Below are 20,321 nucleotides of genomic sequence, written 5' to 3'. Positions count from 1 at the left end.
CCAGGTCGGCCCCGCCCTCCGCCAGGACCCACCCCTGGCCCCACCTCCAGCCAGCGCCACCCCTGAGGTTTCCCAGCCGCTTGGGCGGTGCTTCGCTATCCCCCAGATGTCTGCGCAAACCGGCCCACTGGTTTCTTAGATCTGCACGCACCACACTGGGCTTTCGATAGGGGTTATCGCAGTTACAGGAGTAAAGTCTGCGGCCAACTTTAGACCCCTCACCTAAAATCCCCAGTCGTGCCTCAGTTTCCCTAGCCAACCTGAAGTCGGAGTTGCTGTCTCTAAGTGAAGCTGAACCTGCAACCCCTAGAATATTTCAGAAGCTGAGGAGGCGGGAGCGGACCTGGTTGCTGGGCTGGCTCAGTAGATCGCACCTCAGAGGCCAAGAGCTCCCAGGGACCAGAGAATGGCAGACCCAAAGGAGTATTTCTGATGCCAACACCTGGCGCGGCACTTTTGCTTTTTCCGGCCTGCGGTGCTGCCGAGGACTCGAAGACGATTTCTAACTGAGGCTGGAGAGAAAATTAGACCCGGTGGGTGTCTGGCAGCGGTGAAAATTGGCTGTCGTGGTCTGGAACGGACCCCTCCCATCCCCACCGGTAGGCGAGGATGAGGGGTGTGGGTATTGGCAGGAGAGTTGCAGAGCAGAGAAGGAGGGCTCAGTCACAGGTCACCGCTCCTGGCATATACACGTGAGACTGGTGTGAAAGGCAGCTGGCCCACTCCCTCAGGAGGGCCAAAAGGTGCCACGAAGTTGTGAGACATTCTGGAGGTTCAGATCTTGGTGAGAGACCCCAGGAACAATTTCAGGTTGGCCCTGGTGTCTCCACTTGTCTCTGTTTGAGTATGTTTTCCAAGAGTCTTGATGTTCTCTTTCCTGGCCAGGATCCCTCTGTTAAATCCCTGGACCTACATAATCCCAGGTGACCTTAATGCCCTCCATCCCAAATCAGATTACCTATACATTTGACAAAACTCATCAAACAGTACACTTAAAATATGTATATTTTAATGCATGTAAATTAGTCCTCAATAAAGGTAATTTTAAAAAATGGTGTAATAAATCTCCAACTCCAATAACAAAAACATTTATCTTTCCATCTCTTTGGGTCTTTCTGCTTCTCTGTGTGACAGTTTCTTAATTTGATTAACAGTGTGGCAGTGGGTAAAGCTGGTGTCCCAGTGTTCCTTTTCTTCTCAGATGACATCTGTGGACTTTTGTTGGATTTTCCTGGATTTAAACTCAAAGGAGAGCCCAGAATTGTCAAATTTTTCAGAGAAGAGGGAAGGAACAGTGCTATAAGAGGAGGCAAGTGGGAAAGATATTTGGGGAAGGGAGAAGGGAGGTAGCAATCTAACATGCTGGATGTCCATTGTGTGTCAAGATCTTTGCATTTAATTTAATCCCTAAAATAATTTTAGAGTAGGTACTATCACCCACACTTTTCATTCACCCATTCAACACATAATTATTGTACCAGACATTGTACTATATCCTTGGATACATCAATGAATGGATTTCTTGCTTTGGAGAACTTATTCCAGAGGGGAAGAAGGCACTATAGACAAAGCTAAGAAATAAACATAAGAAATAACACTGTATGTTAAAAGGTGCTATAGATAAAAGAAAACATAGAGCAAGGTAAGTGGGTTTGGAAGTAGAGGAGGAGGAAGTCAAGAGGGGTGGAGAGGGTTGACTGTATATTAAGTAAGGTGATAAGAGATGGCCTTAGGGAGAAGATGAAATTGGAACATTGCCCTAAAGGAGGTGAGGGGATTGGCCAAACCAAATCCCCAAACCATACAGTTGGAGGAAATGCTTTCTAGTCAGAGGGACTGGCCAGTGCAAACTCTGTAAATGAGTGAGAAGTGTGCCTGGAGTGTTTGAGGAAAAGTTGAGGCCTAAGTAACTGCATTAAAGTAAGGGTGAGAGTAAAGAAGTGAAATCAAGAAGGTAAGGAGCAAGGGCAGATCAGGTCCTGGAGGGCCTTGTGGACTACTATAAGAACTTTGGATTTTACTCTGGGGAGTCACTGCAAGGTTTTGAGCAGAGGAGTAACAAGACGTCACCTCTATTTTCAAAGGATCACTGTAGTTGCTGTATTAAGACTAGACTGTAGAGGGACAAGGATTAAAAGCAATATGACCTATTAGGAGGCTGCTGCAGTAATTCAAGCTAGAAATGGTGACAGCTCACACCAGGGGTAGGAGAGGAGGTGGGAGAAGGGATAGGGTTCTGAATGTATACAGCCGACAGAATTTGGTAACGGATTGAATGTGGTATGTGAGAGAGAAATGGCATCAAGGATGACTCTAAGATTTTTGGCCAGAACAACTAGAAGGATCAAATTGTCATCAGCTGAGGTAGGGAAGACTGCAGGTGTAACAGGGTTAGTTTTGAACATGTTATCTATTACAATCCACATGGGGATGTGGAGCAGACAGTTACATACACAAACTTAGAGATGGTGAAAGATGTCTGGGATAGAGATGTAAACCTGATAGTACTAAATATATAGATGGTATTTAAAGCCATGAAACTAGATGAGATCACCCAGGAGGATAATAAAGAGTTTAAAAGATTACACCCTGGAGCACTGCAATCTCTAGAAGGAAGTCATGGGGGAAGAAAAGCAAAACCAAATGAAAGGAGATGACCAGTGAGGAAGGAGAAACACCAAGAGAGTGTGATGTCCTGAAAGCCAAGTAAAATGTGTCAAGAAGACAGGGATTGGTCAACTATGTCAAAAGCTATTGATAGGCCAAATAAAATGAAGATTAAGAATTGACCACTGTGAGGGGCACCTGGGTGGTGCAGGCCATTGAGCTTCCGATGAGCTTCTCAGCCTAGGTCTGATCTCATGCTGTGTGAGTTCAAGCCCCACATTGGGCTATGTGCTGACGGTGTGGAGCCTGCTTGGGATTCTGTCTCTCCTCTCTGCCCCTTCCCAGTTTGTGCTCTCTCCTTCTTTCTTTCAAAAATAAATAAACTTAAAAATTTTTTTTTAAATCTTAAAAAAAAAAAAAAGAATTGACCTCTGTGATGAATGTTCTAAAACCGACAGAGGTGATGGTTGCATGTATCTGTAGATATACTAAGTGTCTATTCATATCCTCTACCTATTTTAAGTTGTTTGGTTCTTATTGTTGTTGTGTTTTTTGAGTTGTTTGCGTTCTTTATATATTTTGGATATTAATCCCTGGTCTATGATTTTCAAAAATCGTCTCCCACTCAATTGGTTGCCTTTTCATTTTGATGATGTTTTCTTTCAATGTGCAGAAGCATTGTAAAGTAATCCTCTTTGTTTATTTTTGCTTTGGTTCCCCTTGCCTTTGAAGTCTGGTCCACAAAATTATCAGTAAGACCAAAGTTGGGGAGCTTACTGCCTATGTTTTCTTCTAGGAATTTTATGGTTTCAGGTATAACATTCAAGTCTTTAATCCATTTTGAGTTAGTTTTTGTGTATGGTGTAAGATAGTGATCCAGTTTTTCCAATACCATATATTGAAAAGACAATCCTTTCTCCATTGTATGTTCTTGGCTCCTTTGTCATGCATTAATCATCCATATGTGGGTTTAACTGTGGGCTCTCAATTTTGTTCCATTGCTCTGTGTGTCTGTGTTTTTGATAACCATAGCTTTGTAGTTTGAAATCAGAGAGCTGATACCTCCACTTTGTTCTCTTTCTCAACATTGCGTTGGCTGTTTGGGATCTTTTGTTGTTCTATACGCATTTTAGAATTATTTCTAAAACTGTTCTGTGAAAAATGCCATGGGAATTCTGATAGGGATTGGATTGAATCTGTAGACTGCTTTGGGTAGTATGGACATTTTAACAATATAATTCTTCCAATCCATGAGCCGAGCATAGAGTATCTTTCCATTTATTTGTCTTTTTCAATTTTTTTCATGAATGTCTTATAGTTTTCAATGCACAGGTCTTTCATCTTCTTGGTTAAATTTTGTGCCTATATTTTATTCTTTTTTTTAAGATAAAAAAAAATGTTTTATTTGAGAGAGAGGCAGAGCGCGAGTGGGGCAGGGGCAGAGAGAGAGACACACACAGAATCCAAAGCAGGCTCCAGGATCTGAGCTGTCAGCACAGAGCCTGATGCGGGGCTGGAACCCACAAACCACAAGATCATGACCTGACCTGAAGTCAGACACTTAACTGACTGAGCCAGTTGAGCCACCCAGGGACCCCTATTTTATTATTTTTGATGCAACTGTAAATGGGACTGTTTTCTTAATTTCTTTCTGATAATCCACTATTAGTATATAGAAACACTATGGATTTTTGCTTGTTGATTTTGTATCCTGTTACTTAAGTCATTTATCCTAACACTTTATTGGTGGAATCTTTTGGGTATTTTATATATGACTCATGTCATCTATAAGTAATGATAGTTTTACTACTTCCTTTCTCATTTGGATGCCTTTTATTTCTTGTTCTTGCCTAATTACTATGTCTAGGACTTCCAATACTATGTTGAATAAAAGTGGCAAGAGTGTACATCCTTGCCTTGTTCCTGTTCTTAGAGGAAAAGCTTTCAGCTTTCCAACATATTAACTGTTGACTTGTCATGTATGACCTTTATTATGTTTACATACATTCCCTCTAAACTGTCTTTGTGGAGGGTTATTATAAATGGATGCGGGATTTTCCAAATGACTTTTCTGCACCTATTGAGATGATCATATGATTTTTATCCTTCATTTTGTTAATGTGATGTATCATGTTGATTGATTTGTGGATGTTGAACTATCTTTGCATCCCTGGAATAAATTCCACTTGATCATGGTATATGATCCTTTTAATCTATTGTTGAATTCAGTTTGCTAATATTTTGTTGAGAATTTTTATATCTGTGTTCACCAATGATATTGGCCTCTAATGTGTGTGTGTGTGTGGGGGGGTGCTTGTCTGATTTTGGTATCAAGGTAATGCTTCCCTCATAAAATTAGTTTGGAAATGTTCTCTCCTCTTTGATTTCTTTGGAGGAGGCTGAGAAGGATAGGTATTAAATTCTTCTTGTTTGGTAGAATTCGCCAATGAAGCCATCTGGTCCTGGACTTTTTTTATTTGTTGGGAGGTTTTTGATTACTGATTCAATCTCTTTATTAGTAATCAGTCTACTCAGATTTCCTATTTCTTCATGGATCAGTTTAGGAAGGATGTATATTCTAGGAATTTATCCATTTTTTCTGTTGTTCCATTTGCTGGCATATAGTTGTTCATGTGATCCTCTGTATTTGTTTTGTCAGTTGTAACCTCTCTTTAATTTCTGATTTTTAAATTTTTATTTATTTGTTTTAAAGTTTTTAAGTTTATTTATTTTGAGAGAGAGAGAGAGCCCACATGTGAGTGGGGGGGGGTGCAGAGAGAGGGAAAGAGAGAGAATTCCAAACAGGTCCCGCACTGTCAATGCAGAGCCCCGCTGCACTGAGAGAGAGTGTGAGCATGGACAAGAGGGGTAGAGACAGAGGGAGAGAGAGAATCCCAAGCAGTCTCCACACTGTCAGTGCAGAGCCTGATGTGGGGCTTGAACCCATGAATCGTGAGATCACAACTCAAGCTGAAATCAAGAGTCAGATGCCTAACAGATTGAGCCACTCAGGCAACCCTCTTTAATTTTATTAGAGCTCTTTTTTCTCCATTAGCCTAGCTAAAGATTTGTCAACTATATTTATCTTTTCAGAGCTCTTAGTTTCATTGATCTTTTCTTTTCTTCATCTTTTTTTAGTCTTTACTTCCACCCTGATCTTCAATATTTCCTTCCTTCCACTGACATTGGGCTTCCTTTATTCTTTTTCTCTCTCCTTTAGGTATAAATAGTTTATTTGGTATTTTTCTTATTTCTTGAAGTAGACCTGTATTGCTATGATCTTCCCTCTCAGAATAGTTTTGCTGCACCCCCCAAATTTTGACGTGTTGTATTTGTTTTCATTTGTCTCTAGGTATTTTTTAATTTCTTCTTTGATTTTGTTAATGACCCATTGGTTGTTCATTAGCATGTTGTTTAATCTCCACATTTTAATGGTTTTTCCAGTTTCCTCCTGGTAATTGATTTCTAATTTCATACTATTGTAGTCAGAGAAGATGCTTGATAGGATTTAAGTCTTCTTGAATTTTGTGGCCTAACGTGATCTATCCTGTAGATTGTTCCATGTTCACTTAAGAATGTGTATTCTGTGCTTTTGGATGGAATGTTGTGTGTCTATCTATTAAATCCAACTGGTCTAGTGTGTTGCTTAGGGCCAATGTTTTCTTATTAATTTTCTGCTTGGATAATCTATCCATTGATGTAAGTGGGGTGGTAAAGTCCCTTATGTTATTGTATTACTGTCAATTTTTCCCTTTAGGTCCATTAATATTTGCTTTATGTATTTTGGTTCTTCTATGTTGGATACATATACATTTATAAATGTATGTCTTCTTGTTGGATTGACACCTTTATCATTATGTAATGTCTTTCTTTGTCTATAATTGCAGTCTTTGTTTTAAGGTCTATTTTGTCTGCTATGAGTATTGCTACCCTGGCTTTATTTTTTTTCCCCACTTCCATTTACATGGGACATCTTTCTCCATATCTTCATTTTCAGTCTATATCCTTACTTCTTTTTTTTTTTTTTTTTAATTTTTTTTTTCAACGTTTATTTATTTTTGGGACAGAGAGAGACAGAGCATGAACGGGGGAGGGGCAGAGAGAGAGGGAGACACAGAATCGGAAACAGGCTCCAGGCTCTGAGCCATCAGCCCAGAGCCCGACGCGGGGCTCGAACTCACGGACCGCGAGATAGTGACCTGGCTGAAGTCGGACGCTTAACTGACTGCGCCACCCAGGCGCCCCTATATCCTTACTTCTGAAGTGAGTCTCTTGTAGACAGCATACACTTGATTTTGTTTTTTTATCGATTCATCTACTTTAATTTTGAACACATTTCCAAACTACATTTTCTTTGTCCCCTCACCCCACATTTTATATTTTTGATGTCACATTTTACATCTTTTTATTTTATGCATCTCTTAACTAAGTAATATAGTTTTAAATTTATTGTTTTTGTCTTTTTAACATCATACTTGCTTTGTAAGTGATTGATCCACTACTTTTACTATATATCTACCTTTTCCAGGGATTTTTACTTTTGCATATTGTCTAATTATCGATTAGTGCCATTTCTTTTCAGTTCGAGAAGTCTCTTTAACATTTCTTGTAAGACCAGTTTAGTGGTGATGTATCCCTTTAGCTTTTGCTTACTGGAAAACTCTTAATCTTTCCTTCAATTCTCAATGATAACCTTGATAGGTAGAGAATTGTTGGTTGGAAGTTTTATCCTTGTAGTATTTTGAATATGCCATGCCATTCTCTTCTGGCTTGTGAAGTTTCTGCTGAAAAATCTGCTGATAGCTTTATGGAATTTCCTTTGTATGTAATAAGTTATTTTCCTCTTGCTGTTTTTACGATTCTCTGTTTAACTTTTGCCATTTTAATTATAATATATCTTGGTGTAGATATCTCTGGGTTTATCTTTGTTGGGACTCTCTGGGTTTCCTGGACTTGTATGTCTGTTTCCTTCACCAGATTAGGTAAATTTTCAGCGATTATCTTTTCAAATAAGTTTATAGGCTTTTTCTCTTTCTCTTCTTCTTCTGGGACCCCTATTATGCAAATGTCATTCTGCTTGATGTTGTCTGAAAATTTCCTTAACTTACCTTCATTTTGGGGGCACCTGGGTGGCTCAGTTGCACACCCTGCTGACAGCTCAGGGCCTGGAGTCTGCTTCAGATTCTGTATCCTGCTCTCTCTCTGCCCCTCCCCTGCTCATGCTCTCTCTCTGAAAAAGGAATAAACATTAAAAAAAATAATAATAATTGGACAAAAGGACTAGTGGTAGAATAGGAGAGGAAAAAAATAAAATTAGAGAATCTATTTGGGAGGTCCAACATCTGAATTATACGTTTCAGAATGAGAAGTAAAACAAAAATGAAGGGGACTCACTGAATGCCTAGTACAAAGAATAAGAACAGATCTACACCACCACATATTGGAACACTAGAGTTAAAAAGAAAATCCTAAAGACTTCTAAGACACAACATAGATCACATAGAAAGGATGAAGAATAAGATTGACTTCAGACTTGTCAGCAGAAACACTGGAAGCCAGAAGACAATGGAGCAGTGTTACCAAATATTTGAAGAAAAATAACAACATAGATTTTTTCACCCAGCCAAGCTGTCAACTAAGTATAAGACTAGAATAAAGTCAGAGTCTAAAAATACTTATATACCATGCACCCTTTTCAGCAAGATATTGAAGACATACTCTACCAAAATGAGGAGTAAACCAAGAAAAAAAGTCATAGGATCCAGGAAAAGAATATCCAACAGAGATAAGTGAAGGGAATCTTCAGACTGTTGGTTGAAGGGAGATTCCAGGAAGATTTCTTTGCAACAGCTTAGAGAGCAATGAAAGGCTCTGGAGGCGTATATATAAGAAAAAAAAAGGAAACTGATAAATTATCTGATTGTTTTTAAATATATTGAGAGATTTCTACTTCTAGAAGACAGTATGAGAATTGATAATAAGTACATAAACAAGTAAAAATATAAACAGATTATTAATTTTGAGGGGAAGCACACAAGAAAGGAAATGTTAACAGTATACTGTAAATATACAGTATACAGTATGCTGTATATATACTGTATACTGTATACAGTATACTGTAACAGCCTGTAAATAAAATTTACTCATAAAATGTAAACATTCAATTTTGACCTAACTAAAATAACACTACATTAGGAGGATACAGAGAGAAAGTTTATATGCATATTTATGCAAAGGATGAGAGAGTTAAGTCTTCATTTTTAAAATAGACATCAGGGGACGCCTGGATGGCTCAGTCAGTTAAATATCTGACTTTGGCTCAGGTGGTGATCTCACTGTTTTTGAGTTTGAGTCCCATATCTGGTGAGCTCAAGCCCTACATCAGGTGAGCTAGAGTCTCTCATCAGGTGAGCACAAACTCTGCTTCGGGTGATCCCCACTTCTTTTTCCCTCTCTTCCTCTCTCTCTCTGTTCCTCATTCACTTGTGCCCCACACTCTCAATAAATAAATAAATAAATAAATAAATTAATTAATTAATTAATATTAAATAGAAGTCAGCGGCTAATATTGGAAAGTTAAAAATCCAGAAATGGCATGATATTTAGAAAAAGCAACAAATGACAGAAGAAACAGCTAAATGAGTTGTAATCTCCTTTAAGCTGCCGGAAAATGAGTGGGGTAACAGTTCTATTCTTCATTATGTCTTGTATAGAACTTGCATGTTCGTGTATAACTTCCATAAAAACAAATAAATACTATGTTAAAAAAAGCCCAACCATGGTTTCAAATGAAATAGCCTAGGAGGAGAGAGGAGAAGGAGTCTAGGTACTGATCTCTTTGGAACTCTTCATTTACATGTCACTAACTGTCAGAAGGGCATCTCCCCCACCTGTGTCCCCTCCCAGTGAGCAATAAGTCTGGATTGAGAGAAGTGTTGACAGGAAAGAAAAAAAGAAGAACCTCCAGAAGCATATCCATAGACTAGGATACATAGGAAAGGAGAAGAATCCATAAAGAGCTTTGCTAAAGTTATCCCCATAGGGAAGGTAGCTTGGCATTGGAAGTGGGTTCTAACTTCTGGGAGACCCAGGACCAGTTGAGGTCTCCATACTGGAAAAGCCACTAAATATGGAGAGGAAATGCCTGAGGAGGGGAGCTGAGGTACTTTTCACTTTCACCTTGAGCTTCTCCTGGTTTGGGTGATAATGTCTCATTCCCAAACACTGGTGCTCCTTAATGGCTTCTTGCCTCCACAGAACACATCCTCTCTGTCCGACCTACCTCTATGAACATCTTATAAAGCCAGGTTCTCAGAACAGCACCTCCTCCAGATACCTCTGTTTCTCTCTTGGTTCAGCTGAGCTGCATTTGCTTTATTCATATGTAAATTCTATTTCTTTTCTACTTTGAGAGACACTGGGAGGATAAGCAAGTTTCTCTGGTAGTCTACAACCCCTTCCAATTCCAATTTTCTTCTCTCCTTCCCACTTCTTCTAGCCTACTCCTTGCTTACTGAAACTCTCAACTACTCCACAGTCCTGTCAACCATCTCTACTGTAGCAATCAATTTATCTATTCCCTTCAAGTGTTCCCTTTCCAGTTCTCCCTCAGCACTTTGGGCAGAAGTTCAAAGGCAAAGAGCTAATATATAGTCTAGATTACTTCTTGCTACCCTGCTGGAAAATATGTATGGCCCTCCTCTTGTTAGACTCAAACAAAGGTTTCAAGGTCTTGTGCTGGGGTCATCTATTAAAGTATACCCTCCATACAGCAATGTCTGTACCCTGGGAGAACATATGATTCTCAGTAAAGTGAGCCCTCTCAGTGCAGAGTGACAGTCCAGAGTCAGAGGGCTGTAGGCCCAGAAAACCGGTAAGAAGGAGAGAAATATACCTGTGTCCTTTGAACAGGATCCCCAAGTCCAAAGCATGTGGTAATGAGAAGAATGGGGGGTAAGGAAGGATGAAAACTAAAACTATAGAAACTAAAGACTATAGAAACAGAGCTACATGCACATTTGGAAAATGTCTTCTTCCCCCTCTTCCATATACCTTAATGCAGAAACTCCTGATGTACAAGAGTATGGGCTGCTGATGTGGCATGACTTTATGAGTGTGGAAAAAACACAGGCTCTAGACACAGGTGAGCTGAGTCAGACCACTCACTGGGATTCTTATGTGCGATGGAAGTCTAGTAAAGACTAAAAATGGCTTCTAAGAATAATATTTTTAAGTACATTTTAGAAAATACACCCATGATATTGTACACTCATTTTCATAACAGCATTAATTCACAATAGCCAAAAGGTGGAAGCAACCAAAGTGTCCACTGACAGATGAACAGACAAGGAAAATGTGGTATATACATAAAATAGAATCTTATTCAGCCTTAAAAAGGAAAGAAATTCTTAGGGCACCTGGGTGGCTCAGTCAGTTAAACGTCTGATTTCAGCTCAGGTCATGATCTCACAGTTTGTGAGTTTGGGCTCTGTGCTGTCAGCTCTCTCTGTCTCCCTCTCTCTCTGCCCTTCCCTGGCTCTCACCACTCTCTTTCTCTGTCAAAAATAAGTAAATATTAAAAAAAAAAAAAGGAAAGAAATCCTGACACATGCTACAACATAGATAAACCTTGAGGACATTATTCTAAGTGAAATAAGTCACTCACAAAAAAGATGCATATGTATGATTCCACTTATGAGGTATCTATAGTCGTCAAATTGATAGAAACAGAAAAGGGTGGTTACAAGTGACTAGAAGGAGGGAAAAATGGGGAGTTGTTCAATAAGTACAGAGTTTCAGTTTTGCAAGATGAAAAGAGTTCTGGGGCACCCGGGTGGCTCAGTCAGTTAAATGTCTGACTTTGGCTCAGGTCATGATCTTGCAGTTTGTGGGTTCGAGCCCCGCGTTGGGCTCTGTGCTGACAGCTCAGAGCCTGGATTCTGTGTCTCCCTCTCTCTCTGCCCTTCCCCTGCTCATGCTCTGTCTCTCTCTCTCTCTCAAAAATAAATAAACATTAAAAAAATTAAAAAGAAAAGAGTGCTGGAGTTTGGGTGCATAGCAATGTAAATGTACTTAACACTACCAAACTGTACACTTACAGATAGTGAAGATGTTAAATTCAGTTATGTATATTTTTCCACAGTTAAAACATCTTTTTAGTTTAAAAAAATCACACGGGATCACTCGTGCACACCCAGTGCAGCTGTGCATCATGGTCAAGCCAGATGTCAATCCTGCCCGCCCCATGCCACAGACAGCTGTGCACCACAGCAGGGCACCAGCCCCATCTACCCGCATGCTGCAGATACACATCATTCTGGTGGTCAGAGGGGATTATGCTTCTGGGTTCCACATGACATCTCCTACACAAGGCTATTCCTTCAAGACTGGGAGAGATAGGTGATTTGCCTAATACAGAGAAACAAACAGTCAAAATGAGACAGGAATATGTTCCAAATGAAAGAACAAAACAAAACATTAGAAAAAGACATTAATGAAACCGAGATAAGCAATTGACCTGAGAAAGAGTGTTAAGTAGTGGCCATAAAGATGCTCACTGAACTTGGGGGAAGAATGGATAAACACAGTTTATCCACACAGAGGTTCTCAACGACGAGACAGAAAATATAAGAAAGTTCCAAATATGGGTGTCTGGCTGGCTCAGGCAGTAGAGCATGCAACTCTTGATCTCAAAGTCATGAGTTTGAGCCCCATATTGGGCACAGAGCTTATTTTAAAAAGAAGAAGAGGGGCGCCTGGGTGGCTCAGTCGGTAAAGCATCCGACTTTGGCTCAGCTCATGATCTCGCGGTTTGTGAGTTTGAATCCCTCCTCGGGCTCTGTGCTGACAGCTCAGAGCCTGGAACCTGCTTCAGATTCTGTGTCTCCCCCTCTCTCTATCCCTCGCATGCTCATGCTAGCTCAGAGCCTGGAACCTGCTTCAGATTCTGTGTCTCCCCCTCTCTCTATCCCTCGCATGCTCATGCTGTCTCTCAATAATAAATAAATGTTAAAAAATTTATAAAAAATAAAAGAAAATAAATAGAAAGAAGGAAAGATTTGGATATGTCAATTACATCTCAATAAAACCAGAAAAAAAAGATTAAAAAAAAGTTCCAAACAGAAGTTACAGGGCTGAAGAGTATTATGATTGAACTAAAAAATACACTACAGGGGTTCAGAGCAGACTGGATAAAGCTGAAGGTTGGGTCAACGAGCTAAAATGCAAAGCAATAGAACTCACCCAGACAGAGCAGCAAAAAGAAAAGAGAATTTTTAAAAATGAAGGTAACTTAAAAAAACTTTTATTAAAAAATTTTTTTTTTGAATTTACATCCAAATTAGTTAACATATAGTGCAACAATGATTTCAGGAGTAGATTCCTTAGTGCCCCTTACCCATTTAGCCCATCCTCCCTCCCACAAACCCTGCAGTAACCCTCAGTTTGTTCTCCACTTATGAGTCTCTTCTGTTTTGTCCCCCTCCCTGTTTTTATATTATTTTTGTTTCCCTTCCCTTATGTTCATCTGTTTTGTCTCTCAAAGTCCTCATATGAGTGAAGTCATATGACTTTTGTCTTTCTCTAATTTCACTTAGCATAACATCCTCCAGTTCCATCTACATAGTTCCAAAAGGCAAGATTTCATTCTTTTTAGTTGCCGAGTAATATGCCATTGTATATATATATATATACCACATTTTCTTTATCCATTCATCCATCGATGGACATTTGGGCTCTTTCCATTCTTTGGCTATTGTTGATAGTGATACTATAAACATGGGGGTGCATGTGTCCCTTTGAAACAGCACACCTGAATCCCGCGGATAAATGCCTAGTAGTGCAATTGCTGGGTCGTAGGGTAGTTCTATTTTTAGTTTTTTGAGGAACCTCCATACTGTTTTCCAGAGTAGCTGCACCAGCTTGCATTCCCACCAACAACGCAAAAGAGGTCCTCTTTCTCCACATCCTCGCCAACATCTGTTGTTGCCTGAGTTCTTAATGTTAGCCATTCTGACAGGTGTAAGGTTGTATCTCATTGTGGTTTTGATTTGTATTTCTCTGATGATGAGTGATGTTGAGCATTTTTTCATGTGTCGGTTGGCCATCTGGATGTCTTCTTTGGAGAAGTGTCTATTCCTGTCTTTTGCCCATTTCTTCACTGGATTATTTGTGTTTTGGGTGTTGAGTTTGATAAGTTCTTTATAGATTTTGGATACTAACCCTTTATCTGATATGTGATTTGCAAATATCTTCTCCCATTCTGTTGGTTACCTTTTACTTTTGCTAAAACAATTTTTTTAATGTTTATTTGTTTTTGAGGGAGAGAGACAGACAGAGCATGAGTGGGGGGAGGGGAAGAGAGAGAGAGAGGGAGACACAGAATCTGAAGCAGGCCCCACGCTGTCAGCATGGAGCCCGATGGGGGGCTCGAACCCACAAACCGTGAGATCGTACTTGAGCCTAAGTTGGATGCTTAACTGAACGACCCAGGCACCTTTGTCCAAATTTCTATAACATTTTTGCAACTTTTACCTTCCAACTCTTCTATTTTTTTTTTAAATTTTTAAATGTTTATTTAGTTTTGAGACAGAGGGAGACAGAGCACGAGTGGGGGAGGGGCAGAGAAAGAGGGAGACAAAGAATTTGAAACAGGCTCCAGGCTCTGAGCTGTCAGCACAGAGCCCGATGCGGGGCTCGAACCCACAAACCGTGAGAGCATGACCTGAGCCAAAGTTGGACGCTCAACCAACTGAGCCACCCAGGCGCCCCCAACTCTTCTATTTTTTTTAATCACAGCTATCATATTTTTAATGTCTAAAAGCTCTTTATTTTTCTCTGAATGTTTTTTATAGCCCCCGTTTTTGTTCAATATTCTCTTCATCTTTAAGGATACTAATTCAGGGGCATCTGGGTGGCTCAGTCGGTTGAGCTTCTGACTTCTGCTCAGGTCATGATCTCGCGGTCTGTGGGTTCGAGCCCCATGTCAGGCTCTGTGCTGACAGCTCAGAGCCTGGAGTCTGCTTCGGATTCTGTATCTCCTTCTCTCTCTGACCCTCCCCCGTTCATGCTCTGTCTCTGTCTCAAAAAATAAATAAACATTAAAAAAAATTTTTTTTTTTTTTAAAAAGGATACTAATTCAAGTTCCCTTCCCATTGTCTTTTGTACATACAATTGTTTCTGTATCCTCTGAGACCTTATTTTCTGTTTTGTCTTGTCCTGTTTTTATATTGAATGTTTTCTCCAATCCTTGATGATCCTTGTATATCCACTCATCTCTACAAGAAAGGCACTAGAAAGCTGACTGGAAACTTGGTATGCATGGTCAGGGCTGGTTGCACTTTAAGAATCTGATTGGATCATTTCATTATGTGACTTCTTATCTTCAGCTAATTATCCAAGCTTTTCCCCACCTCAGGGCCTAAGCATATGCTGTTTCTGTTGTTTGTGTATTGATTAACATGTATGTGGTTGAAGTAACAGAAATCTGACTTAACACAGATTATACGAAAAAAATATGGTGGTTCCCCATAGCAAGAAGCTCAGAGGTAAAACAGATGTTACAGTTGATATATCAAGCCAACCAAGGACATCATCAAGAACCAAGATTCCTTCTACCATTCACTTTGTTCCAACCTAAGGCTGGCCCTTCAAGGTCTTACATACCAGGAGCAGTAGGGGATCTGTGGTTCTTCAGTTCAAGTCAGTTAGACAGTACACTGTCCTTCCCCTCACAATAGAACAAAAAAAAGCCCTTCCCTTTGGGCTGATCAGCCCAAATTAGGTCACATGCTAACTCCTGAACAAATAACAGTCACTGGGTGAATACTATGCAAACACTGGCTTGGTCTGGGTTCCTAAGCCAATCAATACTAAAAGGGATGAGTTTACTTTGAAGTAGCCATTCTGGACTGCTCTTGGAATATAGGGAGGAGGGGGAAATTTCCTAAAGCTTCACTGCTTTTCCTTGAGAAAGGAGGGATGTAAAAAATGTTAGGGATTCAACCACACTGCTGAAGCCCTCTTCTATTTTTCCTACAACTGGCTCCAGGCCTCAGTTTAAATGTCACCACAGAATTGGATCTCTCCCTTTAAATTTCATCCTTGAACCTTTTTTTCTCTTTTAGCACTTAACACAAGTTGTAATTTTATATAAATTTTTACTTGTGAATTGTCAATCTTCTCCAATAAAGTGTTAATTTCATGAGATCAGAGACCAAGTCTGTTTTGTTAATAACCATATACTAAGTGCCTAGAAGTTTCTGGCACATAATAGATGTACACTTAATATGTGATGAAGAACTGAATGAATTCAGGAGTAAATAGTATCTTTCTCTCTCACTGAGTCTCCAAAATACATTTTGAAGCTGCACACTTTGCCATTTCTGATGCCAGCATTTCAGCTCAAGTAGCTATCTTCTCTTCCTTCATGTAATGGACATCTTTTGTTTTGTCTGTCTAGCATTTTCCTTTTAGGGGGAACAAACACCCTTCCTTTGATAAATCTGTTCTTTCCCCATACTAATTATTTGTTTCTGGTGGGGCTGCTCTCATTATACCCTGCCCCACATGTACCTCCCTACCACAAGGGACACCTGGTCCATCAGAGCTCTATCCTGGGACTTTAAAAACTAAAGACCTTCTCTCTTAGGCAAGCTGTGAGATGTGAGGGCAGGTACCATGGGTGGCCATTTCCTGTCCTGTCAAAGGATATGGGTCTGAGAAGATAAAACAGAGATAAGAGACATGCAGGCATTCCCTGTTACTGGTTTTAGTTTCTCTTATAGTCAGCCACACCTTACCCCTTTCCCCAGTTTGGTTATGTAATCCAATAAATTCCCCCTTTTGCTAAAATTTGATATCAACTGCATTTCAGTTATCTGTTACCAAATAAAGCCTAGCATTACAGACGTCTATGGAAGCCTTCTGACTGGTCTCTCCATTTCCATTTACCTGCTCTAATCCATTTTCCTCCCATAGAGTGATCTCTTCAAAATTTATATCCTGCTGATGAAGGGCACAGGCTAGGTTAGATGCTCAACCTCGATCTTTATGATCAGAGTTTCCTTGGGAAAGTTATTTAACCTGCTTGTGCCAAGGTTTCTAAATCAGTAGAAAGGGGATAACATCTCAAAGGGTTATTGTGAGGCTCAAAAAAGAAAAGTACACTTAATGTACTTAATAATCACTCACTTAGTGTTAGCTGGTAGTGGTATTAACAGTAATTCAGATCATGCCATCGCCCTACTTATTTCCTGAACTAGTTTCACACCACCCTGCTCACTAGACTTTAGTGACTTACCTATTACCTAACCTTGTGGCTCTTGCTGGGCTAGCCTGAGGGAACAGGGCCTTAGGGTCTTCACACCTGCTGTCTCCTCTCCTGATATGTTCTCTCTGCCTCTCTTCCCTTGGCCTGGCTGACTCCGTATCTTTTTTCCTCAGCTCAAATATCCACTAGCTTCACTTCCCTAATCAAAGTTAAGGTCTACAGGGTCTATGGGTACACTCCCTTTACAGGAATAGCAGTTCTATGATTTCTTACCAGGACAGGTAGAACTATTTACAGATAGTCTTCATTTAGATTACATTGAGATTTTGATGGGTAAGTGCTTATGCTGTGTACCCTGTTAAGTATTTTGAATATCATCCTTGCATAGAGTGTTTTTTTTCTTTCAAAGCAGTTATCACAATTTGCATATTTGTGATATATATACATATATACGTGTGTGTGTGTATAAACAGATGCTGTTTCCTGTTTGTATGTTCCATGAGTGTAGAGGTATATGTTTGTTTGTTTTTTATCACTGTATACCTAATGACTAATACAATAGTTTGCACATAGTTGGTGCACAACACAATGAATATGTGTTGAAAGAGAGAGTAAATTTTGGGGGCAACTCCTGGAAAAATTAGATTGGATGTGTGGCAACCCAGTCTAGGCTCTGTAAGGACTGGAAATAGACCCTTGGGCATGGGGAAAGGGTAGGGTGAGTTGATAAGAGGAGACTGGATATAGGGTTGTTCTACTCTCTCACTCACCTGAGTTGCTGGAGTTGATAAGGAGGTAGCAAGTGCCGAAGAGAACTTGCTTCCTCATCCTACACTCTTTAACTCAGAGTGTGGCTCAGTTTTCCCCATAGGGCTGTTTCTATGGTCTCTTTACACGCAAGGGGACCCAAGTGGCTTGGCTCCATTGGGAACCTGAGGCTGGGAAGCCAGATAGCCCAAATTCTGCTTATGAACTGTGCTCAAACTGCTGTTGTAGCTGTGTAGGTGATGTCTCCAGCCTTTCAGTCAGTTTCCTCATCTTCCCACTTTATATCTGGGGTCCCTAAACCTTGCCTTAGCTCCTTCTCTGTTTCAGAGCCATAGGTCCTCATTCTGTCTAATTTATTCCCTCTCAACTCTGTGATGAGTTTAAATGGAGGTATCTTTCCTCCCCCTTGGCTGTTGGCCAGCAGCTTCAGTTCTCCACCACACAAGCCTCTCATGAAATGGTAGCTGGCTTCCCCCAGAGCCAGTGATCCAAGAGAAAGAAAGTGGAAGCCACAATGATCATTTATGATTTAGCATCAGAAGTGACATACCATTGCTTCTGCCATATTGGTCGCAGAGACCAACCCTGATTCAGTGTGGGAGAGGACTACACAAAGATATAAATACCAGGAGAGAGGGTCATTAGCAGCCATTTCAGAGACTGGGTACCACAGAAAGGTTAGAGGAATTTAAAGGAGAGAAAGTTTTAGGACTTGAAGAAGGGAGATGGAAGAGACATTAACTGAATGCCCATAAGGAGCCAAACCCTTTATATCTACATTAATCTCTTTTACAACACTAAGGAGTAGAGATTATCCCCATTTTTCACAGAAAGGAATTGAAGCATGGAAAGGAATTCCTTTCACAGAAAGGAATTATGAAGCATAAATGTCTAAAATCAAATCCAGTAAGTAGCAGAGTCAGGATTTATATAATTTGTATGTTACATATACCATCAATGTTGATCGAGTACATTTAGTACGTACCAAAGGGTGGGATAATATGCTACTTGCGGTCTGAGAAGTAATCTGGGGTAGTATAGAAACATAGCATTAAATATTAAAAATATAAAAACTATATATATAGTTTTTTTTCTTTTAAGTAGGCTCCATGCCCAGTGCAGAGCTCAATATAGGACTTGAAATCCTGACCCTGAGATCAAGACTTGAGCTGAGATCAAGAGTCCAACAACACTTGGGGTGCCTGGGTGGCTCAGTCGGTTAAGTGTCCGACTTTTACTTGGGATTCTCTGTCTCCCTCTCTCTCTGGCCCGCCCGCCCCGCCCCCCCCACCCCCCGTGCTAGTTCACCCATGCTCTCTCTCAAAATGTAAAATAAACATTAAAAAATTGTTTTTTTTTTTAAATTTTTTTTTTCAACGTTTATTTATTTTTGGGACAGAGAGAGACAGAGCATGAACGGGGGTGGGGCAGAGAGAGAGGGAGACACAGAATCGGAAACAGGCTCCAGGCTCTGAGCCATCAGCCCAGAGCCTGACGCGGGGCTCGAACTCCCGGACCGCGAGATCGTGACCTGGCTGAAGTCGGACGCTTAACCGACTGCGCCACCCAGGCGCCCCAAAAAATTGTTTTTAAAAAAGTCCGATGCTTAATTGAGTTACATTGAGTTACCCAGGCACCCCTGAAAATATAAAAAGTATATTTAGTCCTCTGATTGTATCAAGAGACAGCTTCAGTTTCAAAGTCTTTGTTACCTCTCCAAAAACTTGTTAATTTCTCTTTTTTAAGAAAGAGAGGGCAGGGGCTCCTGGGTGGCTCAGTTGGTTGTGGGCCCAACTCTTGATTTCAGCTTAGGTCATGACCTCAAAGTTTGTGGGTTTGAGCCCCACACTGGGCTCTGTGCTCACAGCACGGACCCTGCTTGGGGTTCTCTCCCTCTCTCTCTCAAAATAAGTAAACTAACAAAAAAAGAGCGGGCAGGCCACACTCTATCTTTGACAATGATTTTACTTTGGTAGAATTTGAGAATACATTTCGTTTTCATTGTATTGACTTTTATAGTTACTCTCCATTAGTGGTCAGGTTAAACTGATTTTAAATTTACTAAAGGAATATGAAATTTGACTTATATCCTTTAAGATTGATACAATCTTAAGTAATTGTAGTTCAAGTGATACTTTGGTATGGCAAAAATCGTGAAGATGGCATTGACTGAGGTTTATTGCTTTCCCATCAGGTCTATGTTGGGGGGGGGGGGGCTGGGGAAGAGGAGCTAGTTGGAAGTTCCAGCCTTAACTTGGTTCTGCTATGGGCACCAACTGGAGAGAATCAAATAATAAAATTTACAAACATTCCTTTCCTGTGGTATTTCTTAATCATTTCTTTATCCAATGAATTCCTCAGGGCTGTTGGGGAGTCTTGTAGACAGATTAATGGAGTTGGGAAGGAGAGTGAATTTAATGGGAAACCTAAGCTTCCTGCCCTATTCAATTGCCTCTTACAAACCAGATGTGGCTGGTGCAGGTAGTATAGTGGGGAAACATCCGGAGGGAGAAATGGACAGTCTGTGCATTTCCCAATCTCTTAGTCCCTGATCCTACTCCATAGTCTGTGATTTGGGGGTCCTCCAACATTTCCAAGCTATTGCATCTTCACATTTAATATTTTTGTGGGAAACGAATAGGACCAAAGTTTTAGGGCACACGGGATGTGGTTGCT

This window comes from Lynx canadensis, chromosome B3 (assembly GCF_007474595.2).
Source record: "Lynx canadensis isolate LIC74 chromosome B3, mLynCan4.pri.v2, whole genome shotgun sequence".
Lineage (NCBI taxonomy): Eukaryota > Metazoa > Chordata > Mammalia > Carnivora > Felidae > Lynx > Lynx canadensis.
Note: the sequence above shows the minus strand (reverse complement) of the source record.